The sequence below is a fragment of the Eriocheir sinensis genome, chromosome 27 (genome assembly GCF_024679095.1).
Source record: "Eriocheir sinensis breed Jianghai 21 chromosome 27, ASM2467909v1, whole genome shotgun sequence".
Lineage (NCBI taxonomy): Eukaryota > Metazoa > Arthropoda > Malacostraca > Decapoda > Varunidae > Eriocheir > Eriocheir sinensis.
In genome coordinates this window covers 14240798-14256239 of record NC_066535.1, presented here as the reverse complement: position 1 = coordinate 14256239, position 15442 = coordinate 14240798, and the positions used below count along the sequence as shown (strand labels likewise).

Sequence of the window (15442 nt, the reverse complement as noted above, 5' to 3'; positions counted from 1 at the left end):
CACTCTGAAACATTTATTATCACAAGCAATCGACGAAGGGAATGGTCAGCTGTTTGGGCCAATTCTTTCATAAACTTCAATTTCTTTCCACCTCTGCGACCGATGATGCCATTTAGAGGACAAAGTTTATGATCATTGTGAGAAGGGCGGCCATCACTCCCCTGCCAACAGATACTGCGTCAGCCCAGCACACACACACACACACACACACACACACACACACACACACACACACACACACACACGCACCCCCTACCCCCATTCACACACGCACTTTCCCTCCCCTCACACATGCACACACACAGCATAAATTTCAACACTTCTCAAATAACAAGAGGAATTAGGAACGGGCAACGGTGAGGGGAGTTTTAAGAGACTGATTTGGAACTTTTCGTGCGTTTGATATAAAGGGAGAGAGGCGAAGCGGTGAGAGGTACAGAGAGAAAAAGGGAATCGTGTTTTACGTGCTACGGCTGCATGGATGGAATATACAGGGGAAAATTCTGTTACGAGAGTCATGACAGTGATATTGAGGACGAGTAAGGCCGACAGGGATGAAAGCCGAAGCGAGAATGTTATAGAAAACTGTGAGAGCGTGAGGGGAATGTAGATAGAGCATACAAAAGGAGCTGACGAGTGCCACAAGAGAATACATATTAAAGAAAAGAGCAAACGAAAGAGCGTGGATATACTGAAACTAGCACACGAAATACAGGGCAGAAAGTAGGTTATAGAAAAAGAATACATATTAAACAAAATGGGGCATACGAAAGAGCGTGGGTATACTGAAGCTAGCACATAAAATACAGGGCAGAAAATAGGGTATAGCAAAAGAATTCATATTAAACAAAAGAGCATACGAAAGAGAAAATAGGGTATAGCAAAAGAATTCATATTAAACAAAAGAGCATACGAAAGAGCGTGGATATACTGAAGCTAGCACATGAAATACAGGGCAGAAAATAGGTTATAGCAAAAGAATACAAATTAAACAAAACAGAGCATACGAAAGAGCGTGGATATACTGAAACTAGCATGCGAAATACAGGGCAGAAAATAGGTTATAGTAAACAGCATGCAAAATACAAAACAGATTAACGACTGCCAAAATATGAGGTGGAAGTGGAAGCGTTAACCCGTTTGCTGCGATTGGCACGGATTTGGTTTTCACTGGTAGCCTGGTCACATATACTTCCAGGTCTTTCTCTGTCTCTGTGGTGGATAGTGGAGTGTTTCCCATGTGGTAGTGGTATGCTGGATATCCCCTCCCAAGGTGCAGGACTTTACGTTTTTCTTCATTGAATTGTAGCAGCCACTTTTTGTTCCATTCCTGTAGCTTGATGATGTCTTTTTGTAGGAAATCCGCAGTCAAGGGGTTAAGGGAATGAAGACGGTAAATAAGCTAACTGATGACTCTTCTTTTGGTGTGCATGGAGTTAGCAATTCAAGATCAGCGAGGTAAGGAGGACATCTTTTTATATCTGAAAGTCACTGTTTGCCTGGAGCCTCGAGTGGGTGACGCTACATCATACAACGTTGCCAGATTATCGTACTCTGCCTCTTATGTTTCCCGATTTCCGACCTAAAAACTGCTTTCATCACCCAAATAACTGCATTCATATATAGTTATCGTTTAAATGGTTAAGTATTGGAGTTTCTTGGCTACAGTCATGGCCAGAAACCGGTAAATAATTTATATACCGTATTAGTGACAGTGTTGTGATGATTGGAAGTTCGCTAGTTGCCGGGCGGGTGCATGCTAGACTTGACGGTGTGGCGCTATTTTTATGCTAATGGTTATAATGTTCTATTCCTCAAGGATTAACTCCCATCTCTGACGACACGGGAAACAACATGCCAAGAATCCTGACAATATACAGATCCCATAAGCAGCGCAAATATTAATACTGGTAATAATAATAATAATAATAATAATAATAATAATAATAATAATAATAATAATAATAATAATAAAAAGAACAACAACAACAACAACAATAATAATAAACAATAATAATGATAAAAATAAAGATAACAATACCCACAATAAAAACAACAGCAACACCAACAATGCAATCACTGTTACCTTTCCTTCGCCGAGCCTTCAGGTGGTGCGTCCGTGGGTGTCCTCGGGTGATGGTGAGGGGGGAGGGGGGAGGGTGAGGGGGTCAGCGCCCCTCAAGCACCACTCTGCCAAAGGTAAATACAATGTTAGATTTTCAGATATTTTGTATGAATGTTTTTTGTTAACCATGTTTTTTTTTCTCCTTATTCTGTGTGTAATCTAAGTTTTATGTGTAATCTTCGTGTTTAAGCTCATAAAACACCGAATTCAAGTATTAACTTCAAAGGTTTTACTGTCGTGTTCGCAAACTATTCATGCGAAGTATTTTCATACAGCCAAATCCATTTCTCTTTGTGTGTGTGTGTGTGTGTGTGTGTGTGTGTGTGTGTGTGTGTGTGTGTTAGTGTGTGTGTGTGTGTGTGTGTGTGTGTGTGTGTGTGTGTGTGTGTTGACTATTTACTTCAGAAAGAGTAAATGAAAGTACTCCCGGGACCCTTTCTGCCTCCGCGTTCCCTTCCCTCTCCTTTATGTAGGGCCAGCGAGCCCTAAGCGTGAAGGCCTCTCCCTCCGGTCCGCCGCTCTAAGCCTGGCCGTGAAAGGCTTGTGATGCGACGGGAGGAGACGCCCGTGATTCACTCCCTCTTTAGACTCCACCACACCTTCCATTTTACGTTTACATTCGGTTTCCTTACTTATATTCAGTGTAGGTATACTATGTTTATATATATACACACGCAAACGCACACGCACACGCAAACAAACACACAGTTAGTCTTTATTAATTAACTGCTCTGAAATGTTTCCACCAGTTGTTCATAGCGTGTGCTGCTAGTTTCCAGCCTCGATGTAAACGTTCCATACACTTCGTTATTTCATCACTCCGTCCATTTGCTGTCTCCTGTCTTACATACTTTTGTGTACTGACCGTTATCTATTTGTATTATTGCCTCTTATGTCATCTATTTTGCCTCTTTTCTTATCTATTTCAGGTTTTCTTTGGCAGTAATAATTCATAGTACTGACTTACTCAATGCTCGTCTCCATCGGCAGGGACAACGCACTGCTTCAAAACCATTCACTTGGAACACGGCAGCAGAGAGCCTCTCGTTATGTAATTTCCGGTTCTAGTTAAGGATCGGTTTGCATGATTGGTCCCAAGCCTACATATTCATTAATTGTCCCAAAGCCTCCTCTTGGATGACTAATTGCTCAACATGGAAATGATTGGTGAACATGACTTTAGTGTTTACCTTGTTGACGGTCATCGATTCGTTCTTCCGCCACACCCGCACTTCGCCAGTTAGCAACACACACACACACACACACACAAACACACAGACAGACGAGTATAGAGAAGCAATAATATTACATCCCTCAGACCTTGGATGTGGTGTGGCATCTTTTACAAGTCACTTAGGGAGGCGGTGGCTGGATCGACAGAGTAACACCACCGCGTTCAGGAGGACGCGAGTTCAATCCCCGCCCGGTGCCACCAAGCTGGGATTTTTCAGCCGCCGCCGAGTGGCTTAAAACTACCCACATATATGCTGTCCAGAAGACCACCTATCAACCGGGACTCTAGATTCTAGGATTAAAGATGAGCTCCGGGAGGGCAGCATGAGCCAATGCAAGATGGCGCCACTATAAACACTCACCTGCGCCAGAACGGGCTGGGCCGACCATCAGGACCCACCGGGAAGAAGCCTTGGGCCGACCATCAGGCCCCACCGGGAAAAAGCCTACCGGCATAGGCCCCGACGTAAAAAAAAAAAAAGTAAAAAAACTTCAACCCACAGTAGACAGTGCTCAGCCTTTTCATATATGCACGCACGTGTCTGTGTGTGTGTGTGTGTCTATGTGTGTCTGTGTGTGTGTGTGTGTGTGTTATTACATTTTTACAGGATTGAGCTAGACTCGTTTTGTTTCGATTTTTAAACCATTTTGCCATACACGTATTTCAATTTGTAAATACCTGTTAACACCCGTAACATCACTCTCTACAGCTTCACATTCTATTGATCAACTGTTCTATTTGTTAAGCTGATATTTTTACACCCTTGGCACGTCTTTTCTTTTTTCTTTTTTCTGCTGTGTCCTCGATGCTAATTTCCATTTGATTTATGTTCACATCAATCTTCTCTTCCGGTGACACACTTATATAACATTACCATATCTTATCTCGCTTAGGGTGAGAGAGAGAGAGAGAGAGAGAGAGAGAGAGAGAGAGAGAGAGAGAGAGAGAGAGAGAGAGAGAGAGAGAGAGAGAGAGAGAGAGAGAGAGAGAGAGAGAGAGAGAGAGAGAGAGAGAGAGAGAGAGAGAGAGAGAGAGAGAGAGAGAGAGAGAGAGATTTTTTTTTTTCCCTTGAGCTGGCAATCCGTCCTCGATGCATTCCAGCTGCTCCGGTGTGAAGAAAGGAAGAATAATGGAGAAAAGGAACAAAAAAGAAAGAGAAGATAAGACGGGAGAAATGGAAGGAATGAAGGGGAAGAAAAATTTAAAAGGAGAGAAGGAAGAAAATGAAGGGGAAGAAGGAAAAACGAGAGAAATGAAAGGAAAGAAATAAAAAAAATAAAAAGGAGAGAAGGGAGAAAATGGAAAGAAGACAAAACGGCATAAATGTAATGACTAAGAGGAAGAGAAACTATAAAAAAGAACGTTGTGAAGGAGTGGACTGACAAATGACGAAAAGAATTAATATATAAATGAATGAATGTTTAATTTCACGAACCTGACGAAGGAAGGTAAGGAGTAAGGAAGAAAGAAAGAAAGAAAGAAAGAAAGAAAGAAAGAAAGAAAGAAAGGAACGAAGGAAGAAAGGAAGAAAGAAAGAAAGGAAGGAAGGGAGGAAGGAAGGAAGGAAGAAAGAAAGAAAGGAAGGAAGGGAGGAAGGAAGAAAGAAAGGAAGGAAGGGGGGAAGGAAGAAAGAAAGAAAGAAAGAAAGAAAGGAAGGAAGAAAGGATGGAAGGAAGGACGGAGGGACGGAAGCATAATCATTTGAACACTGCCATTCTTTTTTTAATAACATGTAGATGACTTTGCTATTTTTTTTTTCCTGAATGACCTACTTTAAACTGATATAGCTGAAATTTGTAGTTCTGCTTCAGGGTAATATTTCGCTCCCGTCCTGGCAGAGAGAGTACTTCAAGTCATACCTAAAATTTATGCCGCCTTGCTTTTCATCTCATTTCGCATTCCCTCGCTCTTCTTCCTCTTCTTCGCCGATTTTATATATTAATTTTTATCCTTTTTGTTTCGTTTTCTCGCTGTTTTTTTCTCTTCGCCAATTCTACATTTTTTTTCCTTCTTTTATCCCGTTTTCTCTTTTTATTCTTCCTCTCACCCATTTTTACATATTATTTTTTCTCCTATTTATTTCGTTTTCTCGCTGTTTTTCCTCTTCGCCAATTCTACATATCTTTTCCTTCTTTTACTCCGTTTTCACTTTTCATCCTTCCTCTTTCTCATTTTCACTTATAATTCCTTTTTCCTTCTCTTATTACGTATTTTAATCTGTTCTTCCTTTTCCCCGATTTTACAAGCTACATTTTTTCATTTATTTCGTATCCTCCTGTTCTTCCTTCTCCCCATTTTTACATGACATATTTTTCCCTTTCTTAATCCTTAATCTCTTGTTGTTCTTCCTCTTCCAAGGTGATACACGATCCATATTTTCCTTCTTTCGTATTCTTTTCCTGTCCTTCCTTTTCCTCGTTTCTGCATATTCCACTTCCTCTTCGTTCACTGTAATCGCACGGAACGTCTCCTCCTCTCCTCCGCCCAATCCCTCACTCGGCACAGCTGCAGCAAAACTCGCGGAAAGAAGCGCAATAAGCAGACGGAAGGTAGAATTGCATGCACCCCGCCGTCGAGTCTTCCGTCACAGGCAAACAAACAGGCGAGACACAGGAGCGATACCGACTAGACTACTGCAGGGAGGGACTCTTCGCAGGGAGGACTAAAATATGGATGCTTTTATATTTGAGCTTTTTTAATATTATATTGGTAACAAAAAATGGGTTTCTCCTTTTGGATCAGGTTATGGGAATGTACTGTTTTGGTGGTTGTTCGTCTGTCTTGTGTGTGTTTGTCTGTCTGTCCGTTAGCAAAATATCTTAGAAACGGGTTTAAATACAGTCACCAAATACACATGAAAATATCGACCTCCACCTCCTTCACTTAATACTCCATTCCTTCCTCCATCACCGTCATCTCCATCTCACCGTTGCCAGATTATCGTACTCAGAGCATAGTATTTACCGGTTTCTGACGCCTAACTATTGCCGAGAAACATCAGGAATCAACTATTTTAACGATAATTATAAGTGAATCTCCTTATTGGGGTCCACGAGACAGTTTTTGGGTCGGAAGTCGGTAAATGTAAGAGGTTGAGTAAGACAATCTGGCAACGTTGCGAGTCCATATCCTCCTCCTCCTCCTCCAAGTCCTCTCTCCATTTTTCCTTACACCTCCGCAGTCAAGCAATATAGGAAGAAAAAGAGGGAGGGAAAGAAGGAAAAATTAATCTCCGGTTTAGCCCCAGAGATCACCCCCCACCCCACCTCTCATGATCACCGTTATCACCATCACCATCACCATCACCACCGCATCTTTGCATCCTCCGCCTTCCCTTTGTCGCTTCCCGGAATGGAGACAATGAGAGGAAGTGAGTGAATGGAGGAGAGGCCGAAGAGAGGAAAAGACTGCAAAAGAATGAGGAGTGAGGGAAAAGGGAAAGAGAGAGAGAGAGAGAGAGAGAGAGAGAGAGAGAGAGAGAGAGAGAGAGAGAGAGAGAGAGAGTCACTGTGCTGGGAATTATTTGCTCTCTCTCTCTCTCTCTCTCTCTCTCTCTCTCTCTCTCTCTCTCTCTCTCTCTCTCTTAAACTGGATACTAAGGTTGAAGGATATTAAGACTGAAGGATACTAAGGTTGAAGGATAGTAAGGACGAAGGATACTGAGGCCGGAGGATATTGAGGCCGAAGGATACGAAGATCGAAGGAGGAAAGGAGGAAAGAAAGGAGGTTAGAAAGTAGGAAAGGCGGGAGGAAAGGAGGAAAGGAAAGAAAGGAGGAAAGGCAGGATGAAAGGAGGAAAGAAAGGAGGAGAGGAAGAAAGGGAGGAGGAAGGAGGAAAGAAAGGAGGAGAGGAAGAAAGGAGGAAAGGCGAGTGACAGGGAAGAGGATGAACGACACGAGTTGATGTACGATGTGAGGGAGACTTTCCCCCTAGCCCGTTGGTTTGTTTCTCTCTCTCTCTCTCTCTCTCTCTCTCTCTCTCTCTCTCTCTCTTCTTATCTGTCTATCTATCTATCTATCTATTTTTTTTACAGTAAACAGCTCAGGGACAAAAACTAAGAAAAAAAAAAAGTCCCTTAAGAAAAACAAAAACAAAAAGCCTGCAAATAAAAAAAAGCCCGCTAAAAAACAAAACAAAAAGTCCCGGTATATCAAGCAATCAATCTATCTATCTATCAATCTGTCAGTGAAGCGTTCCCTGCCCAGCCCCGTGTGCCGACCTTTGATCCAACAAGAACAAAATAAAGACAAGGAAAAAGGAAGAAAAGGAGAAAGAAAAGGAAGAGGGGAAGGATGAAAGGACCAGGAGAAAAGAGGACAGAAAGAGTAGGATCACGAACATTAGTTAATTTTGGTACCAGAACCCCTGAACCCATATGAGAGGCTTTGGAGAGGAGAGGATAGACGGGTTAAAGAGAAGAGGGAAGGGAGAGAGAAAGAGACGGATAGACAGATGGATACAGTAATAAGTTGGTAGACAGTGAGAGAAAAGGGGGGAAAAGACAGAGAAAAAGAGGTAGGTAAAGAGAGAGAGGGAAATAGAGACAGATAGAGAGAGAAAAGACACAGATAGATGGAAGGAAAGACAGATAGAGAGGTAGATGGAGAGAGAGAAAAAGACGGAAAGAGAGAGAAGGAAAACGGACAGATGAAAGGAAAGAAACAGAAAGGAGGAAAAACAGACAAAGAGGTAGATGGAGAGAGAGAAAAGACAGACAGAGAGAGAGAAGGAAAAATAGACAGAGGGAAGAATAGAGACAAAGAGAAGGAAAGACAGACAGAGAGAAAAAAACAGACAGAAATAAAAAGAAAACAGACAAAGGAAAGGAAAAGACAGAGGAAAGGAAAGAGACAGAGAAAAAGACAGACAGAGAGAAGGAAAAAAAGACACAGGGAAGGAAATAAACAGAGAGGTAGATGAAGAGTGAAAGAGGGAGAGAAAGACAGACAGAGAAAGATGGAAAAACAGAGAGGGAGACGGAATGACAGACAGAGACAGAAGGCGCGGAGGGGAATGAGGGAATGAGAAATGAGGAGAGTCAACAGCCAATACTTAACACTCCTAATGATGGAATTGTTGGAGGGTGGAAAGTTGCTCGGGTGGAATAATGTTGATGTGTTCCAGGCGCCCACGTGGAATAATACTAATGCTGGGTGTGCTCAGGGATGGCCGGACACTCACATTAGTTATCGGGAGTTATACGTTACTAAAAGGTCTGACGCATCCATCTGTAACACTCGTCTCTTCCCTACCCACACACCAATTTGTCTGCCTCCCTTATACACAAACACAAAGACACATATTCCTATTTCTTTACACACACAAATCTATCTCCTTTTACATACACACACACACACACAGACCTATATTCCTACTTTCTTTACACACATATATACATTTCTACTTCTTTTACGCACAAACGTACATTTTCCAACTTCATTTACGCACACACATCTGCTTCTAATTACTCTTTACCTTTTATGCACTTTTTAATTTCTTTCAGCAATGGACAAGAATTATGGATTCGAGTACACGTAACTTCATGTGATTTAACCATTAGTTCAACGTTTCGGAGTGAACTATTCAAGTCTTCAAGGGAACGTTTTCATTTTATTTTTTTATTTTTAGTTCTTGCGTATTCTGATTATATTTCATTGTATTGTGTCCTCCTGCTCATAAGTGTGGCGAATTCTTCAACAGTCACTCAATAATGGAGTTAAGCCCATCAGCACCGCATCGTTGAGATATGATCACGCTTGAGTGGTACTTATGACCGTGTGGGAGTCGTAGAGGTTTCTTTCTTTGCGCTGTTTCAAACATTTCATAAACAGACTTTTGCGATTTGATGCTCAGAGGGTAAGGTCTGATGAGGAACCTTCTGACTTTCTTTTACGCTTATCATTTACCATCGGGGTGAAAATGTTAAACCTTCTGACCCTCTACTAGTATTAACCCGCCCGCTGCGATTGGCACGGATTTCGCCTTCACTCGTAACCTGGTAACATAATATTATAGTCCCAGGTCTTTCTCTGCCTCTGTGGTGGATAGTGGAGTGTTTCCCATGTGGTATTGGTGTGCTGGATATCCCCTCCCATGGTGCAGGACTTTACATTTTTCTTCATTGAATTGTAGCAGACACTTTTTGTTCCGTTCCTGTAGCTTGGTGATGTCTGGTAGGAGATCCGTAGTCAAGGGGTTAACATATATTAGCGGGTCAAATCTGTAAAACTATAAGAAAGTGACCCTCTTTTTTTGACCTCTTCTATTTTCTTTACAGGAGCAGCACCTAATGGACTTTTTTTTTTTGTTACTGCTGCTTCCTCTACTGTAAAAAAGAAATTGAGAGCCAGAAGTCGTCTTGCTATTAACCAGCAGAGGCGGTGGCCGAGTCGTCAGGGCACAATTGTACTTGATGCGGGGAAGAAAGTTTGCGTCCCGCGGCAACAGGAGGAGGAGGAGGAGGAGGAAGAAAAAAAAAAAAATGAAAAAAAGAGGAAAAAAGAAAACGAGGGAAAGAACAAGAACAAGAAAAGAAAGAAAAAAAAAGAATGGTGAAGGAGGAGGAACATTCGAAGGTACATGTAAAAATAATGAGGATATAGAGGAAGAGTCGGAAGAGGAGGAGGAGGAGGAGGAGGAGGAGGAGGAAGAGGAAAACAAGCAGACGAAAGGAGAAGCAAAATATAAGAATCAAGAAGCACGTGGACATAATTTAAATCCTGAAATAGAAAAGCAAAGTAAAAGGAGAAAAAAAATAAGAGTGCAAGAAATTCGACTTATAACTTCTGGACTTTCTTCCCTTCCTGTTGCTGCAAATTTTCTCCCCTTCCGCGTCATCTAAATCAGGAGAGCAGAGGCACGGAAGAAGAAGAAGAAGGAAGAGGAAAATAAAAAAGAGGATATGGAAAATGAGGGGGAGGAAGAAGAGGAAGGCAATAGGCTGACAACTTTTAGCCACCGCCGAGCCCGAGGATCACCCATACGCCACTCAGATGTCCGGCAATCCAAACTTAGGAACTTCTGACAAAGGGAGCACCGGCAAGGGAGAGAGGGGGAGGGAGGGAAGGAGCAGAGGATCGAGAAAAACGATATATTACGGCGATACTCTGTGAAAAAAAGAGAAAAGAAGAACAGCGTCTCTTAACCCGGTAGCAGCGACGGGCCAAATTTGTGGCTTTACCGTGTACCAGCGATGGGCCAAATTTCTGCCATGATATAAACCTCCCAAAATAGATGATGCATAAACTGATCACACATGCGTTGATATGTATTATGAAATGGTTTGCGTGAGTGATGATTCTTTCTCATTGTTTTAATTAGAGGGGCCTTTAACCTAACCTAACCTAACCTAACCTAACCTAACCTAACCTAACCTAACCTAACCTAAGAAACATGACCCCCGCAGCTACCGGGTTAACAAATTTACCGCCACTCTGCTCTATTTAGAAGCAGTAAGTAGCGGGCTTTTTTTTTCATTATTTTTTTTTTTTACGTCCTTGCTCTGTCTTCTCTGCTGTAAAAAAATGACAGAAAAAAAATGACAATTAGCGGCTTCTTTTTTCTTCAGTTTCTCCGTATGTTTGCTTTTTAATTCTCCTTATCATCATCTTACTCCAGTGTGCCCATCTTAATTCTTTCCCTCTTTCCATAAATACTACTGATGTTTTTTTTACAGTTTCTCCGTATGTTCGCTTTTTAGTCATCATCATCATCTTACTTTTGTTCATCTTCATTGTTTCCTTCTTTCTTTAAATATTACTAATCCTCTCAAGTTCCTCCAAATGTTCCTATTCTAACCCTCCTCATCCTAATCTCTGTGTTCATCTTAATAATTTTCCACTTTCTTTAATACTACTTATGCTCTCTAGTTTCTCCAAATGTTCCTTTTCTACCCTTCTTTATCTTAATCTCTTATGTTCATCTTAATTCTTTCCACCGTTCCATATACACTAATCATTCACGGCTCGCCTCGTGTTATCATAGCAAGGGTTCTTTCTTACGCCAGACCCCATACTTCCCATCGCGCTGTCGTGAGGCGTCGGTATACCATTCTAGGACTTGTGTCGCCTTTTTACTCTCTCCAGTTTAAAATCTCCTCTTTTGCGGGAGACGAGGTTCCCTTTTCCCGATTCCTGCGATAAAATGGTTGCCAGTCAGAAGGAGGAAGGGACTGAAGGAGGGAGGAAGGAGGGAAGGGACGAAGGAAGGGAGGAAGGAAGGATGGAAAGTAGGGAGGGAAGGAAAGAAGGCTTATGTGATGAGCCGTCCTTCCCTCTCTCCCCTTCCTTCCCTTCCCTTCCTTCCCTCTCCTTCCCACCCTTCCATTACATTACCAAGATTACGCAATGGACCTTCCTGATAGCTTCCAGACACACCACTGTAGCTTTTTAGTTGTTATTGTTACATCTAGTTGTCGTAACGGTGTTGTAATTTCTTAATATACTCCTCTCAATGCTTTTTTAATATTATCTGTTGTTTCATTTGTTATTTTTGCTGCTGGTTTTTTATTTTATTTTTAACTTTATCTTTTCCATGTCATAGTTTTCGTTATCTTGCTCCTCCTACTTTTCTTCTTCGTCTTCTTTTTTCTTCTTGAGGTCATATTGATGGTGGTAATATTGGTGGTGATATTGATTACGGAGGAGGAGGTGATGAAAGTGGTCGTGGTGGTGGTGGAATAAAATTAGTATTGATAGTGGCGGTGGTGGTGAAGGTGGCGGTGGTGGTGAAGGTGGTGGTGGTGGTGGTGGTGGAGATGATAACAAGCTTTCCTTCCGCTCCCTCACCTGACCTCATCTCCCCTCATGCTTTCTCTTTCATCTCGCCTCCTCTCAACTCCCTCTGGACACCTCTTTGCTGATACATGAGACCCGGAGTACGAAGAGATGGAGGAGGAGGAGGAGGAGGAGGAGAAAAAGGATGAAGAAGAAGAAGAAGAAGAAGAAAAAGAAAAGGAAGAAGAAAAAGTAGAACACACAGAAAAAGAGGAAAAAAGAAAACGAGGGAAAGAACAAGAAAAGAAAGAAAAAGAAAAAAAAAGAATGGTGAAGGAGGAGGAACATTAGAAATAAGACGAAAAAGTAGAAGACAAAAAAAAGAAAAAAGAGGAAAAAATAAAACGAGGGAAAGAAAAACAAGAAAAGAAAGAAAAAAACAGAATGATGAAGGAGGAGGAACATTAGAAAGAAGAAAAGTAGAACACAAAAAAATGAAAAAAAGAGGAAAAAATAAAACGAGGGAAAGAAAAAGAACAAGACAAGAAACAACAACAACAAAAAAAAAGAATGGTGAAGGAGGAGAAACATTTGAAGGTACATACATAAATAATGAGGATATAAAGGAGGAGTCGGAAGAGGAAGAGGAGGAAGAGGAAGAAGAGGAGGAGGATATGAAAAATGAGGGGGAGGAAGAAAACAAATGATAAAACTTTGGTCATTTTTATTCGCATCGCATCGTTTGTCTTTGTCAGCTTTCTACATATCATCACCATCATCATCATCATCACCATCACCTTCTAAATCATCACTGACAACGAGCCGCGCATTTTATCCTCACGAGGCGTCCGGCAATGTTACTTAATCTATCCCGTCAGTCAGTTACTCACCACCACCACCACCACCACCATCACCATCACCACCACTGCGCTCTCTCTTCACTTTTCCTTGTCTATTAACTGTTCTTCATATTTCTTCATTCCTCGTTTTCTTTTTCCTTTTCTTCTTCGTCTTGTTTTAACTTAACTTTCTTTCCACTCCTTTCTTAAGACTCTTCGCCCTTTTCTTTTTCTTTTTGTTTCCTGTCCACGGCCAATCAGTGTCAGAGAAGGTGTCTATGGTTCTTTTTTTTTCGCTTTTCTTCGTTTATCTTTGTTATCTATCAGTTCCCATTCCTTTTTTACACTTGTCTTCATTTTCTTCACTCCTGTCACAACTCCAATGAAAGCACCAGACTTCAATTCATTTTTCTTCCTTACTTCTTCCGCTTTTTCTTCTTTTCCTCTTTCTCTTCCTCCAAACTTTGCACTCCTTTCTCTTTTCTCCTCTTTCCCTCCTAAAACCAGACGTCTCTTCAGCGTCAAAACTCTTACACCCAACATGAAGGCTACAAATGGACGCTCGGAGAAGAGAAATGAAGAGAGAGAGAGAGAGAGAGAGAGAGAGAGAGAGAGAGAGAGAGAGAGAGAGAGAAAGGCGAAGGAACACGGTAAAAGAGAGACGGACGGATGGACAGTAAAACAAGAAGGCAAATACACATCCAGAGAAGCGAGTAATGGCGTACAAATATTACCCACTCGCTATTTACGTAATCTCTCTCTCTCTCTCTCTCTCTCTCTCTCAGGTAACGACCCAGGTGCGCGTTTTTTTTTTATACATCAGATGACGCGGTTTAAGAGCAACAAAAAGAGTACAAAAAAAAAAAAAAAAAATTTACCCATCATCTCTCGCCTGATCGAATAATAACGAGGTGACGGGCGATATCTGTTCTTCAAGCTCTCTAATCACCATTGAAAAGACAGAGAAAAAAAAAAGAGAAAGAAAACTTGAGGAATATTCACCGAGTAATACATTTTGTCGCCATAATTATCGACACCTCTGGAAACTGTCGAGAGAATAGAAAAAGAGAAAAGGAAAAGAAAAATACAAAAGAGAAGAGAAAAAAAAGAGAGGAACATGGCGTAAACTTTTTCTGGAAGGTAAATACGATTAAAAGGTTGTGATTTTTTTTTTTAACTTTCCGTCTTGAACTTTGACTGTTGAGGGCGTAAACTTTTCCAGAAGGTAAATAGAGTGACAGGGTAATGACTTTTTCTACTCTCCGTCTTAAACTGAAACTTGATGGCGTAAAGTTTTGGAGAAGGTAAATAGAACGGAAAAGGGTAGTGATTTTCTTACCTCTCCTTCTTGAACTTAAACTTGAGGGCGTAAACTTTAGGGGATGGTAAACAGAACGAAGGGGTAATGTTTTGTTTTTGCTTCTTAAAATTTCCCAGCGCTAGATAGTGAGCGCGGGACTGTGAGAAGCGCGTATTTATTTACAGCAAAGGAGGGAGCTAAAGGGTAAAAAACAAACAAAAACAAAGAAGTCCATTAGCCAGCTACTCGCCGCTCCCATAAAAGATAAAAGTAAAGAGAAGCCAAAAGAGAGATCAATTTCAGGTGGCTGCTCATGTAAAGAAAACAGAAAAGAAGAGGCAAAATGAGAGGAGCGATCAATTTTGGATGTCGAAGCGCCTTGATACTCCCCTCCAGAAAGAGTCAAGAATAGCGTTAGTGAGAAATCCCCTGCGACAGACATCCATACCTAAGGCCTGGGAGGGAATAGGTCTGAAGGTGTAACTCCAACCCATTCGCCAGGTGTTAATATTTCAAGGTGTTTCGAGACTTACCTGTGAGTCAAGGAAACGAAAGATACTCAACTATTCCTTAGCCTTCTCTGTTCCCAGGTGGAGATAGAGAGTTTAAAGAAGAAATGTCTGTCTGGCTCTAAGTGTGTGTGTGTGTGTGTGTGTGTGTGTGTGTGTGTGTGTGTGTGTGTGTGTGTGTGTGTGTGTGTGTGTGTGTGTGTGTGTGTGTGTCTCTCTCTCTTTCTCTCTCTCTCTCTCTCTCTCTCTCTCTCTCTCTCTCTCTCTCTCTCTCTCTCTCCCTCTCTCTGTGTGTACCAATCCCACTGTATATTTTTGGCCCTGCAATTCTCCGGAGTACTGAGTGTTTGTCCTAACTTGCTTCATCATCTCAGTGTTTGCTAAGTTTTTTTTTTTTTTTTTTTTTTACAGTGAGGGGTCAGCTCAAGGTAAAAAAGAAAAGAGGGAACAAAAAATAAAGCCCGCTGGTGAAGGTTTGTTTTAGTTTACTTCTCTGGATATTATTTTTCCCGTTTCCTGCTGTACAATTTTTTTTCTTCTTACTGTTCTTTCTTATTTACGTACTTACTTTTTGTACGTTTTTGTATCTCATTAATTATCGTCTCTACTATATGGTGCGTTTTTTTTTGTATTTCTATAATGACAGTTGTTCTTTTTCTTTCTTTTCCTTCTTTTCATGTCGCATTTCATTTCTTTTTCACTACTTTTTCTCCTTTTTCT

At 41.3% G+C, this 15442-nt stretch overlaps 1 protein-coding gene across 3 annotated transcripts in view; it reads right to left on the bottom strand.

Annotated features, from left to right (window-relative positions):
* LOC127004162 (pyrokinin-1 receptor-like) overlaps window positions 1-15442 on the bottom strand; it is a 215919-nt gene that overhangs the window by 157315 nt on the left and 43162 nt on the right. For all 3 annotated transcript variants that reach the window (XR_007757667.1, XM_050871631.1, XM_050871633.1), the window contains exon 3: window positions 2087-2190. The gene's annotated coding sequence lies outside the window, so the exon portion shown is untranslated. The remainder of the gene's footprint in view (window positions 1-2086; window positions 2191-15442) is intronic.